General features: G+C 43.8%; 1 protein-coding gene and 1 pseudogene across 4 annotated transcripts in view; both read right to left on the bottom strand.

Moving 5' to 3' along the window:
- The window catches only part of RNF19A (ring finger protein 19A, RBR E3 ubiquitin protein ligase), a 498,540-nt gene that overhangs the window by 63,098 nt on the left and 414,536 nt on the right, over positions 1-20,906 (bottom strand). The window lies entirely within an intron of this gene.
- On the bottom strand, positions 2,841-3,938 carry LOC146830968 (juxtaposed with another zinc finger protein 1-like; annotated as a pseudogene).

Here is a 20,906-nt window from a genome sequence, read left to right as displayed (position 1 = left end):
TGAGTGTGCCCTGGGTTACTGCCAACCTGGTACCCAGGGCCTATTTACTTTCCAGAAACTGTACTGTTGCAAAACCCAATTGTCAACTCTCTGGCTACATGACAGTCCCTTGTAAAAGGTACCCCAGGTACAAATGGCACTGTGACCAGGGAAGGCCTCTGTATCTTTACACACACCCACTGTCATTGCAGGGTGTGTGATTAGGTGCAGAACAAAGTAAAGAGTCGACGTGGCACACATCCATGCCTACAATCCACTGCCCTGGCTTAGGTAAGCCACCCCTCTAGCGGAGTGCACTATACCAATGGTGAGGGTACAGGTGCATGAGCCCTGTACCCCTACAGTGTCTAAGTTGATTGTTAGACATTGTAAGTGCAGTAATGCCATAAAGAGTATATGGTCTGGGAGTTTGCCATAACGAACTCTACAGCACCATGATGGCTTTACTGAAAACTCTGAAGTTTGGTATCATACTTCTCAGCACATTAAACCCATACTGATGTCAGTGTGGGATTTAATGAAAAATACTCTCAGAGGGCATCTTAGAGATGCCACCTGTAAAACGACCTAGCTCTAGTATCCTGGATGAGTGGCTGCTTGCCAACTGCCACCCCAGACATGTTTCTCGACCCCTGGGTCAAGAGCCTGTCGCTCTCGGGGGCCTGAAACAAAGCACATCCTGGGTTGAGGTACCAAGCCTCCTTCCCCAGGATGGGCTGGGTCTATGAAGGGGAAGCTTCAAGGGCTGCTGCCTTTTTGAGCTACCCCAGCTATTTGCTGCTCCCAGCAAATTGCCCCCACCGGTTATGACCCCGACTTTGGGTGGGATAATCAGTGAGAAAACCAAGTTAGGAGGAGAGGTGTGCCCACCTTTGCCAACCCCACCCCTCAGGTGGGGGAGGCGAGGTGAAGCACAACTCTCAGTCCCCGTCATCTTGAAGATGGGGGACCCAGCCCGTTGCCCCCTCCCACTGGAGGGTGGCATAATAGGGGGTGTACCCACTCAAAGGAAAGGAGCCATTAGTCCCATCCTGTACCTACCTGCAACACCCCTAAAGTTAGTATTTAGGGGCAACCATGAACCTTGCCTCCTCAGACAAGAAGAAACCAGCAGAAGGACCGAAGAGCCGTGCTGAAGAAGAGGAGGAGGACACCAACTGACTTGGCTCGACCTCAACCAACTACAGCAAGATCCCAGTGTGTCCTGCAGCCCATAGCTCCCAAGAACCTGGAGGACCGGCCCTGCCTTCGCCATCCAAAGACATTGTCTCCTGTGAGCATCGGACTTGCTCAAGACCAACTGACTGAGTCAGGACGACTCCATGAGTTCCCCCACCACTCAGCACACGGAGCCTTGAGCCAGAATCCGAGTGGCCCAACAGAGGTCCCCCCAACGCTCCTAACCTGGGTTGCAGGGACTCCTGAAACCCAACAAACTTCTAACCCAAGCCTGCAGCCCTTATCTGCAGGTCACTCCAACCGCGACCGAAGACGACACCCCGACGGTCACTGATGGCCTCTCAAAAACCCCGACTGAATCTGCCGCTTGGACCAAGACCGATTGTCTCCACTGAGAAACCCTGGGATTCCCGACGACTGCATCCTACACCCAGCCGCCTCTGTGCCGCTGGCAGTGTAGTACTTGTGCTGGCCATTGGGCCCTTCAATGCTAACCTAGACACCAGGAGCTATTTGCTCCATCAACCAGGTGGCCTGCTCTTCAGCAGTCCCTAAACCAACAACCGTGCTTAGCCCGTTGGCTAACGTGTGGTCCCTGCACTCTGAACCCAGCCGCCTCTGTGCCACTGGGGGTGTAAACCGAGTGTCCATCTGACAGAGTCCTACTCACGAACCGTAACCTCATTTTTGTTCTTTCAGGACTAAGAGGTTCTTGTGAGAAACCCTGCAAAACTGTAATTGTATTACAAAACGCATTCACCTTTTTCCCTACTCTTAGGAAATATACCAGAGTGGTATCTAGAGATACCTCGCTGAGTAAGAAAAATAACTATAAAGTAATTTCGACTGTTTATTGCTTAAGTTTACAAACCTATAACCACAAACCAGTTAATGTCAAATGCATTTTCATGATACATTGCCTTTGAGAGTACCATTTGGCCTATGATTTGGTTCTAGTAATAAAATAACACTATATAATATTTTTATGCAACCCAATTGGTCTGGGTTCAGTCTTTGAGTGTGTGACACCAGTTCTTGCCTTAGTGTGTACAATAAATGCTTAACACAACCCTCTGATAAAGTTATACTGCTCGCCCACACTACTACAAATAGAGAGTAAGGTATTATCTACTTTTACCTCTGCTTACCTTTGGGGTTCCACTGAACTCTGTGCACACTATACCTTACTTTGGTGTAGTATATACAGAGCTAGTTTCCTACAAACGCCTATTAGGTAAAGCATGTTAAACGGGCTGAAAATGGAGGATACAGGGAAGGAGTATTAGTGAGTCACTTATTACTTCTTTCAAGGACTTCTGTCCAGCTGCCACATCAACACTAAATAAAATTAATTGTGCCCCAATTCTCAGCTTTTTGTGGTGAAAATGGGTTTTGAAACCTTCATAGCTATTATTTCTTTCTATAGTAACGAAAATGGGTATGATGGTGACTAGCATTTGTGAATGTACAAAATCATGAGCTCTACAAAGATACATCATTGAGAAAATGACAAACTTGTTTTAAGCATGCTTCTAAAGTTGTGGTTGATAGGGGAGGCGAGGTGAGCACGGCCCCCCCCCCCCAAACACAGAAAAAGCGTCTGTTTACTAAATCAGCAGCTGCTGGTGAGGATTCATTGGCACAGTTGGCCACGTTTTCCTTCACTGCATCTTCCTGATGATCTCAGTAGATACAGGAGGGTGGAAATTGATTGTATAGTCCGCAGGCCCCGAGAGGTCTTGTAACTCTTTCCACAACAACACTGGATTGGTTTGCCGACGCAAATTTGTGTTCTGTTGTGATTTTTGCAAGGTCCTTAATGCCACTGATGTTCTTACATCTCTTTTTACATCCTGGACTTCTCATAATCACTGTTCATACACAAAGCTGATGGCACTTTCTGTGGTCCAGGACTCGTTACTATGCGATTCCTCATAGTCTACTTCCTCTTCATCGTATTCACTTCCTGTTGGTATACTGCTGCAGCACAAAGAGGATAGAGTGATGGTAGGGTAACTGGTGGAGTAAGGGTGCCACTGATGTGCTGTAAAATGCAAATACAACAAGTTGATGGATGGAATGCTTGAATTAATCTTAGTCACTGGAAATCGCTTGGGGCTGCATCCCAATCCATCATTTTTCGCCCACCATGCCACCTCAGTTTGGACCCAGCCATATACAAATCAGTCTTGACCCTGCTCCTAATGGGAACAGTCCAGCCTGAACTGCCAGGCCAAGTCCTTCCTGAACCGGGTTCGCTCCACTTAGGGATATTCAGCCAGGTATCTGCCTAGTTCCAGTGGCACATTAAGGCCGGGACCCAGCCGGCATCCACGACTGAACATACCCGGGGCACCGAGGGCATCAGATGCAAAATTAACAAGGTGATGGATGGAATGCGTGAATTAATCTCGGCCACTGGTAATCGCTTGGACTGCATCCCAAGCCATCTTTTTTTGTTCTGGTGGAGTGGACATATTCCCTCTGGACACTGAACTTGCCGGAGTCAGCGAGAGTTTGGTCTGGATTTTCTTCTTCAAAGTTTCCTACTCTAGCCAAGCAGCATCTGTGACAAATCTGTAACTCAGGGCCATGTAGGCTGGTTGTTGCAGTTCCTGTTTCTCTAACACCCATGGAAATGTATCGATATGCTTGCCTTTGATGTGTTCGATGAGCTCGGCAGTGTGTGAAGTGCTGTCTATGGACCCGAAGCGGCAGCTACTGGAGAAGGAGGCGGTAGGGGCGATGCCCAGCTTCATGGTGTCTGGATCGGTGGAGGTGGGAGGGAGATGCCCCAGAGTGAGGAGGGCAGCCCGGGAGGAAGAACGGGAGGCTGCAGCAGTGACAGGAGCAGCGGTGGGACTGCTCGCCAGCATGGGTGTCAATTTTGCAAGAATTCAGGTCCAGAGTGCTATACCCAATGACGGGAGGCTGGGGTGCAGGATTTGACCACTGAACTTGTAAAGGAGATCTGGTCTGCAAGGCAGCTTCCTGTGTTGTCACTCAGAAAGATCAGATGGAGGCGATACCTGAACTACCACTGGCGTGGACATTCTAGGCCTACCAGTATCATCCAGGTCTTGCATTTAATACAGCTGTATTAGGAGAGACAGGATTAATGGAATGGGGAAAAAGTGTTATTAAAAGTGGATCCCACTTCAGCCCTAGTTTGCAGTATCTTGAGACAATGTTACAGCATTCTTGTTTTCTATGTTTGCAAACAAGTCTATTTGCAGATAGCTCTAGTCTTTGTAATGCTTTCAAGCACATAGTCATTGAGAACCCACTTGTGGTTTTTCTCTTAAGTGATCGACTGAGTAAGTCTGCTTCTGTGTTCTGGATTCAAGGCAGATGAACTACAGCGAGGATTTGGTGTCTAGCTATATGCAATCTCTAGATTGTTTGAGCTTCCACAAGAAAACCTTCTGGCTTTTTCAGATGATAAAATGTTGTGTTATGTGCACGAATAAGAAGTGATTTTGTCCGGAAGGATGTCAGAAACAACTTCAGAACTCTATGAACAGCTCTCAGTTCTGTTCCCACAGATTGATACAATAGGACTTATTATTTCACTATGTCCACTGAACGTGGAGATGATCCATATGTGCATGCGAACCTTGGAGGCATTATCTCCGACTACTCTGTGTTGAGACATCTTGATGGAAGGGAACTCCTTTTAACAGCTTGCTCGATCAGTACCACAAGAGAAACAATTGGATCTCTGACTGGAACAGTGCTAACTTGTTTTCCCAGCTGGCCGAAAGCTGACGCAGTTGATCTTCTAGATACTGTTGCAGTGGTGTCATATGAAGTCTGGTGTGAGGGGAGAGTTGGAAAGGTTTGCGATTTTGAAAGAAACAAGGAAAGGTAACGCTATTAAACTGATTTAACAATATGCATTAAATGTATCATGAAGATGCAGCACATGTGCAAAACCCTGAATATAATCTGTTAAAAAAAAAAAAAAATGAAGTCTGGTGTGAGGGGCTAGGAAGATGCATGACGCCATCGATCCTAGTTGAGAAGTAATCTACTAGGACAATTCAAAAGGATAGATGAGTCTTCTTTACCGTCCATTTTTTCATAATGATGTGCAGACAGATATCCGCAGCTGATGGAGATGACCCCAAACTACTTCTTTTAGCACCATTTTTGTCAGCCAGTCTTCTAGATAGGGAGACAAACATATTCTGTCTCCTTAAGTGTGGCACAACAATTTCCTGCACTTCAAGAAAGTTCAAGGTGCCGACTTCAGGCCGAAAGGAATCCCCCTAGAACTGGAAATGTTTGTTGACTACCACAAATATTGGAATTTGTTTATGCTTTTTATTTTGGGTATGAGAAAAAAGAAATCTTGAAAAATTATGGCAAACATCCAGACCCCTTGGTGAAAGCAAGGCTAAATCTGGTTTAACGCCAACATCCTGAATTTCTCTTTCCTAATCCATTTGCTTGTTAATCGGAAGTTGCGAAGTGGTGGGAATTCTCAATTAAAACCTTTCTTTTATACCAGAAAGTAGCACAACGTCCTTCACTGCAGGACTCTGAAGTAAGGTATTTACTTCAGAGTAACCCTTGATGATGTTTATAAGATTTCCTTGTTGGTACGACAGGCAATGGAAATTTTAACCTAACGGAATATCCATTCTGAACATCTTTTGTTATTTGTAGCCTCTTTTTCAGATGATTGACAATGTTATCCCCATCAGAATGACTAACGGAGAAGAGGCAAGGGAGACGTCACTGGCCTCCTTTCCCTCTAGATGGTCCTTGTTGGTAAGATGGTCTTTCTTGGATTTGAATCCTCTGCGGTCTTTCATATCGTCTGTAGTGGCTTCTAAATTAATTTCTTATTCAAAACACCCCACCTTCAAAGTCTACATCTCAGATTTCATTCACTGCCTGAGAATGGGCAATTCAAATGTCTGTTGGGCTTCTAGCTTCAGACCCATGAGTCTTAGCAAAGATCTTCACCTAAGACAAATTCCCTGGCAGAAACCATGGGCAGCCAGGTCTTAAAGTATGCTGGGGAATTTAGGATTTGATTCAACACGAGCATCTCTTATATTAAGACCTACTGAAAATCTTGCCAAACATCCCTAGGCGGTTTGTCTGTAAACCTTTATAGGGAATCCAAGACAGACCTAGGATGATGGCCCAACAGTGCTGCAGGACATGTTGCCTTAATGCCCGAAGAGTGGAGGAAGATACAGCAGTGTATGACTTTCAGGCTGCAGAACCTGGAGAATCCATCCTTAAGAAAAGTGGGTTCTGGTCTGGGGCTTTGTACTTCGTTTGAAGTTCCCTGATGGTAGGGTCAGTGCAACTGCACTGCAGGCTCCAACAGGCTAGGGACCAAAGGCAACAGAGATCTGGACAATGTTCTGACGTGTAGAGTTTCTAATATGTATGGGGTTGTAGTTCATGCTAATATAGGGATTGCACACCCAATTAGGACATAACTGAAGGTATTAAAGTGGTCTACAAAGAACACTCAAGCAGGAGGAGTCTGCCAACATCGGACAGTAGTCCCTGATAGAGGAATGGTCAGAGGAATGTGATGACCAGAAAGGAGAGCATCTATATCTAGGTTAGTTCCAATGGCGAAAAGACCTTCTGTTGGGTCACTCTGAATGTCCAGAACTTAAATGTGACGTTCTACAAGATTGGGATCTGAAGCAAAATCTTCTGCTGCTAATAGAATTCTTAGGTTTTGAAGGATTGTACTTAATAGGTGGAGGTTGAGACACCACTGGTGACTTTGGGAGATGAGGAGATGCCAAAGGAACTGGCGAAGTAGGAAGTGCTGGAAAAACTAGATGAACCTGATCTCTGAAGCAACAAAGCAGGTGAAAGGCTGACCACTGATGGTCCTGTCTGGTGGAAGATCAGGTGTGTGAATACTCTAAATCAGTGGTCCTTAGCACCTTTTGTTTACCAATATGGCAGAGTCATTCTGTAGACAGTTGAAGTCTGGAGGGCGAGATGGTGAAGGAGTATGGCCTCAATGTAGAAGGAGATGGAGACTATGTCTGTTCACTAGGCCTCAACTTTAAAGCTGGAATCAGTGTTGATGAAGACTTCAATGGTGTGGTACTCTTAGGTGTGGACCCCGAATAGGCATCAGCATTGATGGAAGTCTTGATGTTGACAGTCTAGCTATTTTCGCAGTCAGCTGCTGTGACAGACTTCCTTGGCAGCATAGCAGCTCTCAACAGTGAGCTGGTTGGGGCTGCACTTGTCAATGTGGTGGCCTTCAACATAGATTGAGAACAGCGTATCTTCTCCTGATGTTGCCTCAGAGTGGGGAGGAAGTAAAGGAACAGAATACCTTCTCCTTGCCCCTTGGACATTCGTGACGCAGCCTTTTGTAGCCTATCCTCCAGGTCCTGACTGCACTTCAGGGTTCATCCTGGACAACTAATGACAGTGTGTGCAGGTTTAAGGACAATGGTCACCTTCAAGGCAAACTACGCAGAGGTAACAAGGGTCTGACTGTGCCTTTTTCATTTCACATGCAGGACCCTTTACAAATAATGAAGGCATTCAGACAGGAAAAATAAAAACAAATCCTTTGCTGAAAGACACTTCTAGCTGTTCTGGACTGAGTAAAGTTGTTTACAAAAAGGTTTGGAAAGATTTCCAGTAAGAAATAAGCCAAAAGATTGCGAGGAAAGATAAAGTACAACTACTAGTGATCATCCACTGGTTCATAAAATATGCTCCTGTAATCTAATTTGTTAAAGGTGCTCTCTCGAGAAAGACTGGAACTATTTACCACTACAACTAAAGTAAACAGCATCAGAAAATCAATTTTAAGGTTTAATATTTGCAAACAAATTTAACAATTGTTTCAGAATAATGCTTAAAATTTCAAAATCCTGTCGTAATTCTAATCAGTTTTGGTCACAACAGGCGGAAAAGTGTTTATAAGTTAAATGAACCACAGTCAATGACAAAATAAATAAAAATTCACTCAAATTCTGTGTAAGTGGCGATGGGCCAAGAAGAAATGGCAGAGCTAAATGGTAGACATGTGCACCGGCCTAACAATGTTCTTTGGAAATAAATGCTACGCAAGGGGGGCCAGGAAGATAGTGGCTTAAATAATAGCAGACAAGGAGTCAGTTACTTCTGAGGGAGTGTGTCATTGGAAGTGTGCAGTCTTTTCTGTAAGCCTAAGTAGAAAGTATTTTTGTGTCATGCATGGGTGACCTTACCTTGTCTTGGGACGCGGCACCTAAAAGAGTGAAGAAGGATAGGAGAGGTGTGCTGGCTACAATTCTGTTGGATAGTGGCACAGACTGGCTCTGTAGAGTGTTAGAAACTGCAAGTTTCCATACAGTCCTTTCTATACTTGGTGCAGAACAAGTGTGTCCACTTGTGTTATGGTGGTGTAGCAGGGTGATCTGATTATGGTAGTGGGAAGGTTGGGGATCTAGAACAAAGGGGGGATCTAGAACAAAGGAGGGACTAGGGGCTTTTAGAAAGGTCCAGCATACATGCCCAGGCTAAACATAAGTGGAAAGGGTATGCAATTCCTAATGAAGAAGGACTAAGAGGGAGGGAGGGGGGACTGGAGAGGTCCCGGACTATACACTGATAGTAATGGTAAGAAAGGGGAGGGACTGGGAAGTCCTTCCTTTCGGAATAAGGGCCCTCACACACCCAGCCTGCTGGGTGTCATGCTTCATCATCGGGCATGCTCCTCGTCGGGTCGGCGCTGCAATACCAGACGGGCACCCTAAGCAGGGGCTCTTTGGCGGAGATCTTTTTATTCCTTGCCGTAGGGTGCAGTGGGTGTAAGGGGCCTTGGAAGTGTAGGAGTGCAAAAGTGTGGATTAAAACAGAGAAATGGAAGAGTCAGGTAAATTAGACTTTAATAGTCCTGCCTTCCCCCTGGTTAAAAGTGGAGTTGGCGACAAACTGCTATAATGGTGCCGTGTGTAGTGCTCAGTCTCGTCTGGTCAATATGTTTCTTGCCTGTTAAGTTAGGATGATAGTGGCAATTCCTCAGGACCTAAAAAAGAAAGTAACTCTACACTAGAAGATGTGAATGCATGGTGGTATTCTAACCTATTAATAATAGTGAATGGCACCAAGAGGTGAAGTACCTGTTGGTGTAGCAGCTAATCTGAAATAAAAAACCAAAACATGAAAGCTGTGCAGTATCAATGAACAACAGTTATGGTAGCTTCATTAGGAACTGCATACCCTTTCCCCTTAAGGTTGGAGGACTGCCTGGATGACCTAGATTATTGTAATCTTCTATATTATTAGGGTAGAAAGAGGGAGTTTCAGAATGGGTTTAATTCTGCAGGGACTAGGATTACAGTTCTTCATTTCACCAGCTAGGAGGTGTCTCCCGGGCACTACTATTTGCTGCCCACCTAGTTCTTGTGTTTACTAAACCTGGACTCCTAGTAGAAGATAGTTGAGGGTGCATAATTAATAGTTAGGAGAGGTCTTGTTTGTTACAGCCCCGCCCATGCAGGCAATGGTTATTATAAGGCTAAGGTGAACTGCCAGTTGTTAACTTGTATGCTTGGGCAGTAACTGAGGCTTTTTACTCAGTGTGGTTGTCTGGTGTTAATCATGGGAGATTACAGATGTTAAATAGGACTAGGAATATGAATGTTTATATAGGAAATGGCCAGTTTGTCACTTATCTTAAACATTTCAGATATTCCTGAAAGCACCATGTGTTCGGTCACAGTGATTGTCAGGGCTTTGCTGCTCGGACAGAGAAGGCTTTTCAACTAAAACATTTTTTTCTAAAGGGGGTATGATGATTCATGCTGCTAGTTTGGAGCATAATGTCCTGTTTTGGGAGAATTGTTTAAACTTTAGTTGTAAATAAAGTGTTCCTTTTCCTTGGATGGCTTAGCGAAGGATGCAGAGGGATTGAACATTGTATGGTGATGGGGAGCCAGAGAAAGGCTTGTAGGACAGGCATCATATGTTCCCCAGAGTGAAGGCAAAGGAGTAGTCTTGCTACCGATGTCTGAATTAATTGTATTTTGCTTATAAGGAAGCAAGAGGTGCCTCGCTATAGGCTACTGACATGATCGACCTTAGAGATCATGAGGACAAGGATTGCCAGTAGCTGATGTAAATAATCAAGGTATGTGAAAAGGCGTTCCAAAGTTTATTTTAAGGAAGATACTACTTGTGGCTTTACTGGATTAACAGCTTAGAGTCCCATGATTTCTTATTTCTCAAGATGTCAATGGTGGTGTTCCTTGGTCCATATGGTTGTCGGTTGACATTTATGCAGCGTTTCTTAGGTTATCCCAGTTTTTTGCGATGTTGAGCTTAAAGCGGTTATTCCTTTCCTTCAATGCAAAACACAGAGGCAGTCATCAAGTGTTCAGGATTAGAGATTTTCTGGATTGTCCAGTTTTAGGAGATTTGTGTGTCATCCTCATAGTTGTGATACGTCAGATTGAAAGGTCTGATCAAATAAGGGTGTTGAGTAGATGTTGCCTAGAAGGAGAAAGATGATGGATGCATGTTGTTGGTACGGAAAAAGCGGCATGGTGACAGACTTGCACTCCTGCTGAGTGCCCGAGCAGCATGGCTATCTGGACCATGGGTAATTATTTTTGGTCAAAGGCAGACACGAAACGTGTGGGTGCCATGACATAAGCCTGTCTCATGGTAATGCAGTCTTGTTCGACCAGGAGAAGCTCTGACTGCTACCCTAATGATGGTAGAGGACTTTTTCCCTTACCAGGAGTTAATTGACACTAGCTTAGAGACATCAGCATACTTGTTGTGTGTTTCATAGTGATCAGTAGTGTGAACAGGCATTTTTACCTGTACCAGAGAAATGGGGCTTACTGGCCCACTCATGCAATTTTCTGCAGCTGTGTACTTAACTCACCCGTGGCCTGCATGGACTGTGTGTAGCGCCGGTCAGTGCATAATACTTGCATGTGCATACTGGGATGTGTGTGCGCGCCTGTGTATAGTACATAACATGCAGGCATGTGGGTTTCATTTTGGAAATACAGGGCCTGGAGCAGTGAGGACAACAACCCCCACACAGGAGATGTGCACTGCGGACATTCCTGAGGGCTAAGGTGGGAACATGCACTACATGAAGAGGAGCAGAGCATCCTATGTGCACATCAAAGGAGTCTTTGCTTCCAGGAAGTGTTACTGGTGGGGCCTGAGCTCATTGTCATGGAGCTGGCCAGACTGATAAGGTTGGCACTGTGGACCAGGTGCTTTTGACAGAAAGGAAGGCTTGGGCCTTTGAGCCATATTGTAGTGGAGGCGGACAGCCAGGGGTGATCCTCAGTCACTTCCTTGGCCTGTGCTGGGGGTCAGTCAGAACTGGAGCCACTCCTGCTGTGGCAGACTGTCCCTTTGAGAAAGGGCATTACAGAGGAATGAGCACTTTGAAGAAGCAGACAACAACCTGAATTTCTAAGAATAAGACACTAAACAACATTTGTGTCTGGAGTTGGACTATAAAGGTGGACGCATGAGACCCAAAAGTGGTTCACCAACACTTTTCACCAGTAGAAAGAAGAGCACCAATACTTGTAGCTACCAGGACTAGAAACCAATGTATGTGTAAAGATGGACACTCAGAAGTCTTCTCCAAATAAGATGTCTTTATTAAAAGAAATGGTTTGCATCCCCAGCCGGTAAATGCACTGCCTGTCTCTGTCTCCAGATTCCCTGCTTCTGATGTCATCCTTTCATGACATTCTAACCTCCAACATTCTTCAGTCAACACTACACATCTTCCCCCTCACAGAATTGACAGAAATCTAAACAAATAAATAAAAACCAAACTTCATAGGCATAACATAAAACAAGCAAAGTAAGGATATCCTATAGTACAACTAGACATATATGCATCATAAAACTATGCACATAACACACACATATATATATATATATATATATATATCTTCAAACTTTGCACACAGCCCCAATACTCCTCGTCGTTCCATCATCCAAAATTACTAAAATCTTTTACAGGGATTAGAATACTTTCTTTCCCCTTTGCGCACAAAGCCAGTTCTCGGTACAACAACCCAATCTCCCTTCTGAATCAAAAACTCTCTCACGCATTTTCTCCTATTGCAATACTCCATATTCTTAATTTGAGAACCTACCACTCTTCTTCTCACCTCCTCACGATCAACCATCACATCACTCCTGCCCTCTAAGCAAATAGGACACTCCTTCACACCCGGTTCTCTAACCTTTCATGGATAGAAAAGGCGACACGCCGGTGACAGAACTGGAAGTCGTCCTATGCACCCAAATCATCCTCCTCAACTCTCTCTTCCACAGAAGACCATTTGCCAAAGACAACTGAACATTTTCCATGATCAACCTATTTATCCTTTCCATCAGTCCATTGGCCTATGGTCGGAACAAAGCCACCCTCTCATGAACAATTCCCATTTTTGCAAAATAACTAGTCATCTTCCTGGAAATAAACTGTACTCCATTATCCAATACTATGGTCTTTGGAATTCCCTCCTCCAGAAATATCTCTTCAAAGAACTCAATCACTCCAGAAGTATTCACTTGTTCAACCGGCTTCCCTACAAACCACTTGGTAGGAGAGTCAATTAACATCAACATATATTTACAACAAGAACCCAATCTTGCTATAGGTCCCAAAAAGTCAACAGCCAACTTCTCCCATGGTTTGTTTGGAAAAACTACACACCCCACAGGAGGTTGTCTCGTAATTTTAGTCTTATCACTACTGCTACAAGCCACACAGTTCTTTACCTTGTCCTCAACCACATCATCCATTCCCGGCGACCAAAAAGACACTCTTACCTTCCTCTTTGTCATTCCACGTCCCAGATTCCCCTAATGTTCAATATCAACAATATATGTAAAACTCTTTCTGGAGGAACAAACTGGCTCCTTCTCATCAACTTTCCATCTACAGTGCTCAGCTCTTCTTTAACAATAAAATATTCCTTCATCGGCCCAGACAACTCCACTCCATCCCATCCCACCCTTGTACTACCCTATGTTCCACCTCACTCATCACCAAATCATTATTCTTAGCCATGTTCCATTCTTCCATGCCTACAGCACTGTGTCCTACTATTCTACATTCATCTCCACCAAATACCTCTCCAACGCAGTCATTTTCACCAGCAGGCATCCTTGATAAGAAATCCCCAACCACATTTTTACTGCCCTTCATAAACTCCACCTCAAAGTTAAATTCCAGAACAGACAATAACCACCGTGAGATACAGGGTGTTACATTTCCTCCTAGCCCCCTTCCACCTTTAAAAATATACGTTAATGGCGTATGATCTGTTCTTACTCTGAAGGGCAAACCCCAAACATAAAATCTGAAATGGTTAATTCCCCAACAACAAGATAAAGCTTCCCTTTCAATGACAGAACCCGTTGTTTCTGCTCCTTGTAACCTTCTAGATGCAAAACCCACTACATACTCTTCTCAATCCTCAACTTGGGATTGCACTGCACCAATGCCCACGTTACTAGCATCTGTGGTTACAAATTTCCTAGCTGCAAAATGAAAACGTCCCAACTTGGCCGCTTGAACGATACTTTGCTTAATTCTCTGAAAGGCATTCTCACACTCCTCATCCCACAGAAATTGTGAGCCTTTTTTTAATCAACCTCCTAAGAGGTTCCACAACATCTGCAAACCCTCCAACGAACGTGGAACAATATTCCGCAAGTCCGAGAAATTATCTCAGTTCATCCTTGCCAACAGGTCTTGGTGCCATTTCAATTGCTAACACAATACTTTTCTTGGTTTAATTCCATCCCTGTTGATTACATGTCCCAAATACGTCACTTCCTTTCCTCTTATTTGACATTTCTCTTTCTTTATGGTAAGTCCATACTTTTACAACCTTCCCATCACCTCTTCAAACAACTGATCATGTCAGGGGTGTGAAATTTATAAAATAAAGTGCTTGTCCTAGGGACGAAATGCAACTCAAATCTACTTGCCCTAAAACAAAATCTACTTGTCCCACCTATCGATTACATCAATCACAAGGGCCAACACAAAAACCTTTGAGTAGTATATAGCTTTAATAGCCTATCTGTATTTGGGTGTGGTAAGTTTAAGTTAATGGTTTCAGTATGGTTTATATGTAGATTGGTAAGTGGATATAGATGCAGCATGGATTCAATAGATGTACCATTAAGGTGGTACATTACAGGCCTGTGTTGTGGGCATGATTGGGTCATGAGTTGTCAAACATGTACTACAAGTTGATGTACTCACATAGCTCACTCTGGAAGTGCTGGTGAAGAGAAAATACTGAAACAACTGAATGGCCTGGTATCATGATATGCACAGGACGGTGCTAGGAGGTGTGTCTAATATTTACTGCTGATATAATGAGGTGGATCTGTTTTCGAAGATTGGTGTATGTAGGGATGTTAGTTGTAACAAGGCACAGATAGAAGAATGTAATCTCCACGGTCAGATGACCATATCCCACAGCTGTTTTCTGATTAGGCCTGCGACATCCACATAAGTAGAACAAGGAAATGTAGTGATGCATTAAAAGCAAGGAAGCATGACATGCAGGACCTCCCTGCTGGGGAGGGGTACCTAAGCCCCGTGCCCTCTAGAACATAAGATACTAAGCAACTGTCCATCTCTCTCCTCACTTAAGTGTCATCAGTGATTTCACAAAAAGGACAGGCTGATAGGGAAAGTAACCAGCATACATACTTTGACTTAATGTGGCCCTCTAAAACTGCATGAGGAAGATGAGGAGGAGGAAGCAATAATTATATAATTATCTCCCTCAGCCATTCCTGGCACATAGGGGAGTTCACTGCAGTAGGACTGGAAAATGTCCCTCACAGGCCTCCATTATGTTGGGATCACTCTAAGAGAAATGGAAGGTTCTCCTTTAAAGCCACCTAGAGAAACAGAGGGCTAATAGGGAGGATTAATAATCTCTCAGTCACTCTTTACTGTAAGGGGAGCTGGAAAAAGCTCCCTCACAACCGAGGAGCTTATGGGAAAAGTTGAAGCTCTCTTACACCTTGACTACATAGGGGAATTCCCTCTCCCAGAGATTAAAAAATGTTTTCCCCCATCGCTAGAAGGTGCACTGAATGATGGCTATAACACTCACTGCTGTGCGAAAAGCACATGGAGATTCTATAAGGGTAAAAATAATCCCTCTCGTAGTCACTAATACGACTGAGGGAGTTCACTTACGGAGTAGCTAATAAATTCTATTACTATAGAATTTTTCAGTAACGTTTTGCAAAAGCAGAACAAATAGAGAGAAATAAATTATGTAGGTGAGGACCAGTCAAAGCAAAAAAATGAAAAATAACAATTTTGGAATTGAACATTAAGTTGTGTTGTCTCGATTGGTCAGTGATTGAAGAGCCTGCAGATAGCTCACAGCACTTAATGCTTTTTTAAACTATGATCTCTGCAATATGATTTTGAAGCAAATTATTTTCCAATTCATGAGTTTTTCCCCTTCTCTCACAGCAAAATATTTGGGTACATTGAAGCCGTTTTGCTACAGAGTAATATATCGGGCCAACATAACATAACGTGTATTTGTAAGGTGCACGTTCACCACTACGGGTATTTTGGCACTGAATAACAGATGTTTGTTGTTACCCAACTCAATGGAACTCATTTTATCGACCTCAGATGGATGAAAGGCTGAGTGGACCCGCCGGGATTTGAACCTGTGACCATGAGGTCGAACACAGGCCACTGCAATAGAAGCTTTTGTCCACAAAATGTGAACAGCTTGATTATGGGTGAATTTTATTCACCAGCCCTAAGGAACATTGGTAAGTCATGTCTGCAATAAAGTCAAAGGCCATTTGTAGTCCTGCCTTAGACCGGTAGTAGCACCGTGACTCGGTATCCCTCGGACTGCACACTCAAACCCACTGCTCAGACATGCTCAGAGATACAAGTCCACTAAACAAACACACACTGCCACTGCACAGATGCACGAGCCCGTCGGAGACATACACATTAGTGCAGACACACATGAAACCCTGCACACACGACACAGTAGATGCACACTTCTTGAGAACACACACACCCCTTAAGACACAGTATCCATACAACAGACAGTTTCCCTGGCAGACACACAAACCCTCCCTGCAGAGACAGACACACTCTAGCAGTGACACTCACACAGACTGGCGCACACACACCCTGGAACAGAGCACACATTGAAAAGAAACACAAACCGCTTGCACAGACACACAGAGTATGCAGAGAAAGTCCCTGCAGGCACATACTCCGGCACAGAGAGACAGATCTTGAGGTACACACACCTTCCCCCTTTAGTACACACAACCCAATGCAGACACGAGTACCCCTGCACACATACACTCAACCCTGCAATCACAGACACATTCCAAACGCGCACAATTCCACCCTGCACAATCTGCTGATAGCACATACTTTACAGATATGCGAACCCTGTAAACAAACACACACATACATACACACAACCTGCAGACACACTGCAGCAAACACATTCAGCAAGCCTACCGTCCAGCAAAACACTTCCCAAATGGTTTATCATGTTGCCTGGTCGGTGCATGATATCAAGCAGTTGCACTGAGTGCTATTTAGAAGACAGACTTGCCTTCTGGAATCAACATATGGAAAAAACAGACAAGTTCGAAACATAATGTAGCCTATATTGGAGCTTTTGGCCCGCTTTACAGTTGGTTTACAGCCGATGTCCTGCTGGTTTAGGACTGCTTTACTGCAGGTAGTGGCGTTCACTCATTTTGGCACTTGTACAGAAAATAAATAGCTTTCCAAAGACGGTTTGTGAGTGACACTGTGCTGCAGTGACTCTCTCCATATACCCTTACACACAAACCTAGGCCCCTCACACAATCCTAGGCCCCTAAGTGCATAAATATAAATACATAAATCAATCTGGGACACTTCATATTTCCCAGCCCCCCTTACAGTCTGAATATTGGACATCAGAAGCCTGGAAGGAGCAAATATGTGAGGGCATGCGTTTGAGGGGAACGAAAAGAGCGCACGAGCGTTATGTGACATGAGCCATGATCATAGGAAGCCTGATGAGGAGGAAAACAGAGAAACAACTTCAGCAGGCCTGGGGCGGATATTGATACACCAACAGAAGGATCAACGAGAGCAGGCATCAGAGGCCCTGGGGGAACTAATAGCTCGGGCAGGGGCACAGACATCAGAACCAGGAGGAGCAAGCTGCAACAAGAGGCAGGCAGGAGGCTCGGTCATAAACATTCCAGGGGAGAGCAAAGAGATTATGTGTGGTGAGAACCCCTTCCACCCACCCCAACCTCTTCCCAGCTACTTCTTAAAATGTATTCTACAAAACTGCATTGCCTTTTCCGTCCTTCACTGCCTCACGAACAGTGTGTGGCGCCTCGCGGCCAATAGCAACACAGTGTCTGTCTCTAAACACACCCTCGCAGCAAGAATGCAGTTTCCCTATGTAATGAACTTGTGCAGGAAGGTGTAAGATACTGACGCACTATTAATGCAACAACATTGTTGACTGACATTACACTGATGTACTGTGCAAATTATCAATAAAGGGTTTTTGAAGAAAAAAAAAAAAAAGAATGCAGTTTCCTGCAGAATGGGTTCAAATATTTCCTTGGCCAATACCAGGCTAAAATATTGGGCTTCGTGTGTATTAAAGGTCTTGATACTTTTCCCATAGTGACTGCATTTCATTATGCCTTTGTGACTGGCTGTGAGCACCTGAGTGCCTCAGCTTTATCCTGCTTATGGTTAGTAAATATCTAGTTGTCCGTCGGGCAAAATACTCATTAAATCTTCTTGCTCTTGACAGAAACTAACATGTCTCGGGTGTCGGGCGATATGAATTCCACACCCCTGCATGTTCACTCCCACACCTTCCAACAATAAGAACATGATCCTGAAAACACAATATTTATTCCATATCTCCAAAAATGTTTTTCATCATCCTTTGAAAAACAGACGAAGCAGACGCTAACCCAAAAGGCATCCTTTTATAACGAAAAGCTCCTAATGGTGTGCCAAAGGATGTAAGATGCCTCAATTGTGTGTGGAGGTTCACCTGATGATAGGCGGCAGACATATCCAGTATGCTAAACACCGACCCCTTCCCTTTCGTTGTAAGCATCTCAGAAATATTGGGAATTGGTTGCCTATCCAACCAGATGTTTTTATTCAAGTCACGCAAGTCCACACACAAACTAATTGGTCCACTCTCCTTTGGTGCAGCCACAATCGGAGATGACTATTCTGAGGCTTCGATGGGTTCGATGATCTGTTGTTTCAAAAGTGTATCCAACTCTAATTGCAGTTTTTCTCTCATGAGATTGGGAGTCCTTCTTACTTTATGTACTATTGGTCTTGCACTCTTCTTCAGAATTATTTTATGGGAAAACCCTTTTAGTAATCCCAGTTCCCCCGAAAACACTTGTGGATATTTTTCCATCACATCTAATTGCACATCCTCGAATATTTCTTCAACATCACCCCTTTCCGCCACCATTACAGGTTCCTACGCATTTGGATTGATTATTATATCCAAGTCTTTTTGATGGCGCAATCCTAACAAATCAGACCCAAAGTCTGTGACATAGACTCTTCCATAAACTTCCCTTCCTTTAAATTCAATGGTCATCCACTTCATCCATAAAATCTGTATTGTTTTTCCAGCATATCCTACAGCCTTAATGTCAGGTTTTCCCAACTGTGCCACTTCCAGAGATTTCCAATTATTCTCATAAGTCATTTTCGATATCAGAGTAAATAAACTACCAAAATCTACTAAGATCTTTACCTCCTTACCATTCAACTTCACGTTACCATGTGGCTTTTAGAATTGATCACAACTTTCCCTTTTGACTTTCCGTATTTCCAACACTTCACCTTCTTTTCGTCTTAGTTCATTTCCCTCCACCAACAAAATAAATTGTTCAATACTCTCACAGGAGTCAAGAATGTCTTGGTCGATTACTTGAACCTTTATATTGTCCTTACAGTCTTTCTGTTCAATCCTTGTCCTACACCATTTTAGAAAAATTACCTCTTCTACCACAAATCCTGCAAGTTGCCATTCTAGCAGCACACATGGTGCTTGAAGCAATATGCCCAGGTGATGCGAAATGGAAACAAACAATTTCTCTCCAGTTCTTAATCTTAGGTTTCACATCAATTTTAGCCTTATCCTTGTACACACTTGTTTTAGTATTGGCACTATTTTGTGCACTCTTTCTTCTTTGCACATACTACTCCAACCTCATTTACAAGTTTCCTACTCTGATCATCATTACTCTCCATTTTTTGTAACCACATAGCTGTATGTTCCATTCCTTAACCAATTTGGATAGCCTCGCTCAGATTAGGTTATTTTATTAATAACTTTTCTTTTACCTACTTGTTATTGGTGCATCTGAGAATTTGATCCCTTATAAGGGAATCACTCAATTGTTCAAGACGACAAGATGACTCTAATCCTCTCAATGCAGCTACATACGATGCTATATCCTCGTCTACTTTTTGTACTGAAATTATGACGTTCCAAGACCAAGTTCGTTGTTTTTTTATGAACCGCAAATCTGCAGGGCCATCTCAAAGACATTGTTGGGTTGACCATCACCCATACCTAATGACACTTGAGGTAACTCTACATATACCCGCCTTCCTTCAACTCCCAGATGATGGAGAAATATGGCTTGGCGTCTAAAAGGTCCATATCTATCACCTCCAAAGGCCAATATATAAGTGAGGAATAACTTTTTCCACTGTTTCCATGGGATTGGCGGTTCACCAGGTGTTGCAAAAAAGGGGGTGATGCCATACTTTGTTCGCCATGTTACACCTAGAACAAAATTTAAAATAATAAACTAAAATAATAATTTAAAATAAAAATCTAACACAAGTTAAAATAGGAAATTAAAATAAACAAAAAAAAATCCTCTTGTATTCACAGAAACTGAGTTGTTCTAGTGTCACTTTTAAATATGACTATCTTCACTCTTCCATTAGATGCAGCAGTTCAGTCTTTCTTCACTGTGGACTGTCTCTTCACAGAAAAAAAGTCCTTCCTTTGTATCTCTCAGTGCAACAAGTTCACAGTGGGTCAACACGCCCACTCAATGAGGACTCATTCGTGCCCCGCTCAAGGCTTCTGATCGGGAGTATTTCATGTGTTGTTTAATTTAGACACGTTGTGCTCCAGTGTGGGGATCACGTGTAATACTCGCACTCCTCAACTTTGCGTTGTGATTGTAAATTTCGGTTCGTTAGCTGAGGTACTAGCACAATCAACAGCGTGTGCAGCCTTGATTAGCTTGTTGATCGCGTGGAACGCTCGAGCCAGGTGCTTGCGATGCACTCGTGCGTCTTGGTGATTTCATGGAGTCCTTGAGCAGGTGCTCGCGCTACAGTCATGCCGTGATCGTGTGTAGCGCTCGTGCTGCAACTGACACAACGCTGTTGATTAATTTTTCAGACAATCCAGCCAAATTTATAAATATACTTGACTTGCCTGAGAGTTGAGAATAACGGCTGAGGTTACCACACACTGCTATTCTTCATTAGTTCACTTTAGTTCAATGACGTATTATGTCCCGTCTTATCCAAGGGCCCCTTGCACAGAAACTGGGTGTCATCGCTCATCGCCAATGTAAAGATGACACTCGCAATTCTTCTCCAAATAAGAGGTCTTCTTTATTAA

This window comes from Triturus cristatus, chromosome 5_1 (assembly GCF_964204655.1).
Source record: "Triturus cristatus chromosome 5_1, aTriCri1.1, whole genome shotgun sequence".
Lineage (NCBI taxonomy): Eukaryota > Metazoa > Chordata > Amphibia > Caudata > Salamandridae > Triturus > Triturus cristatus.
This window is presented reverse-complemented; position numbering and strand designations above follow the sequence as displayed.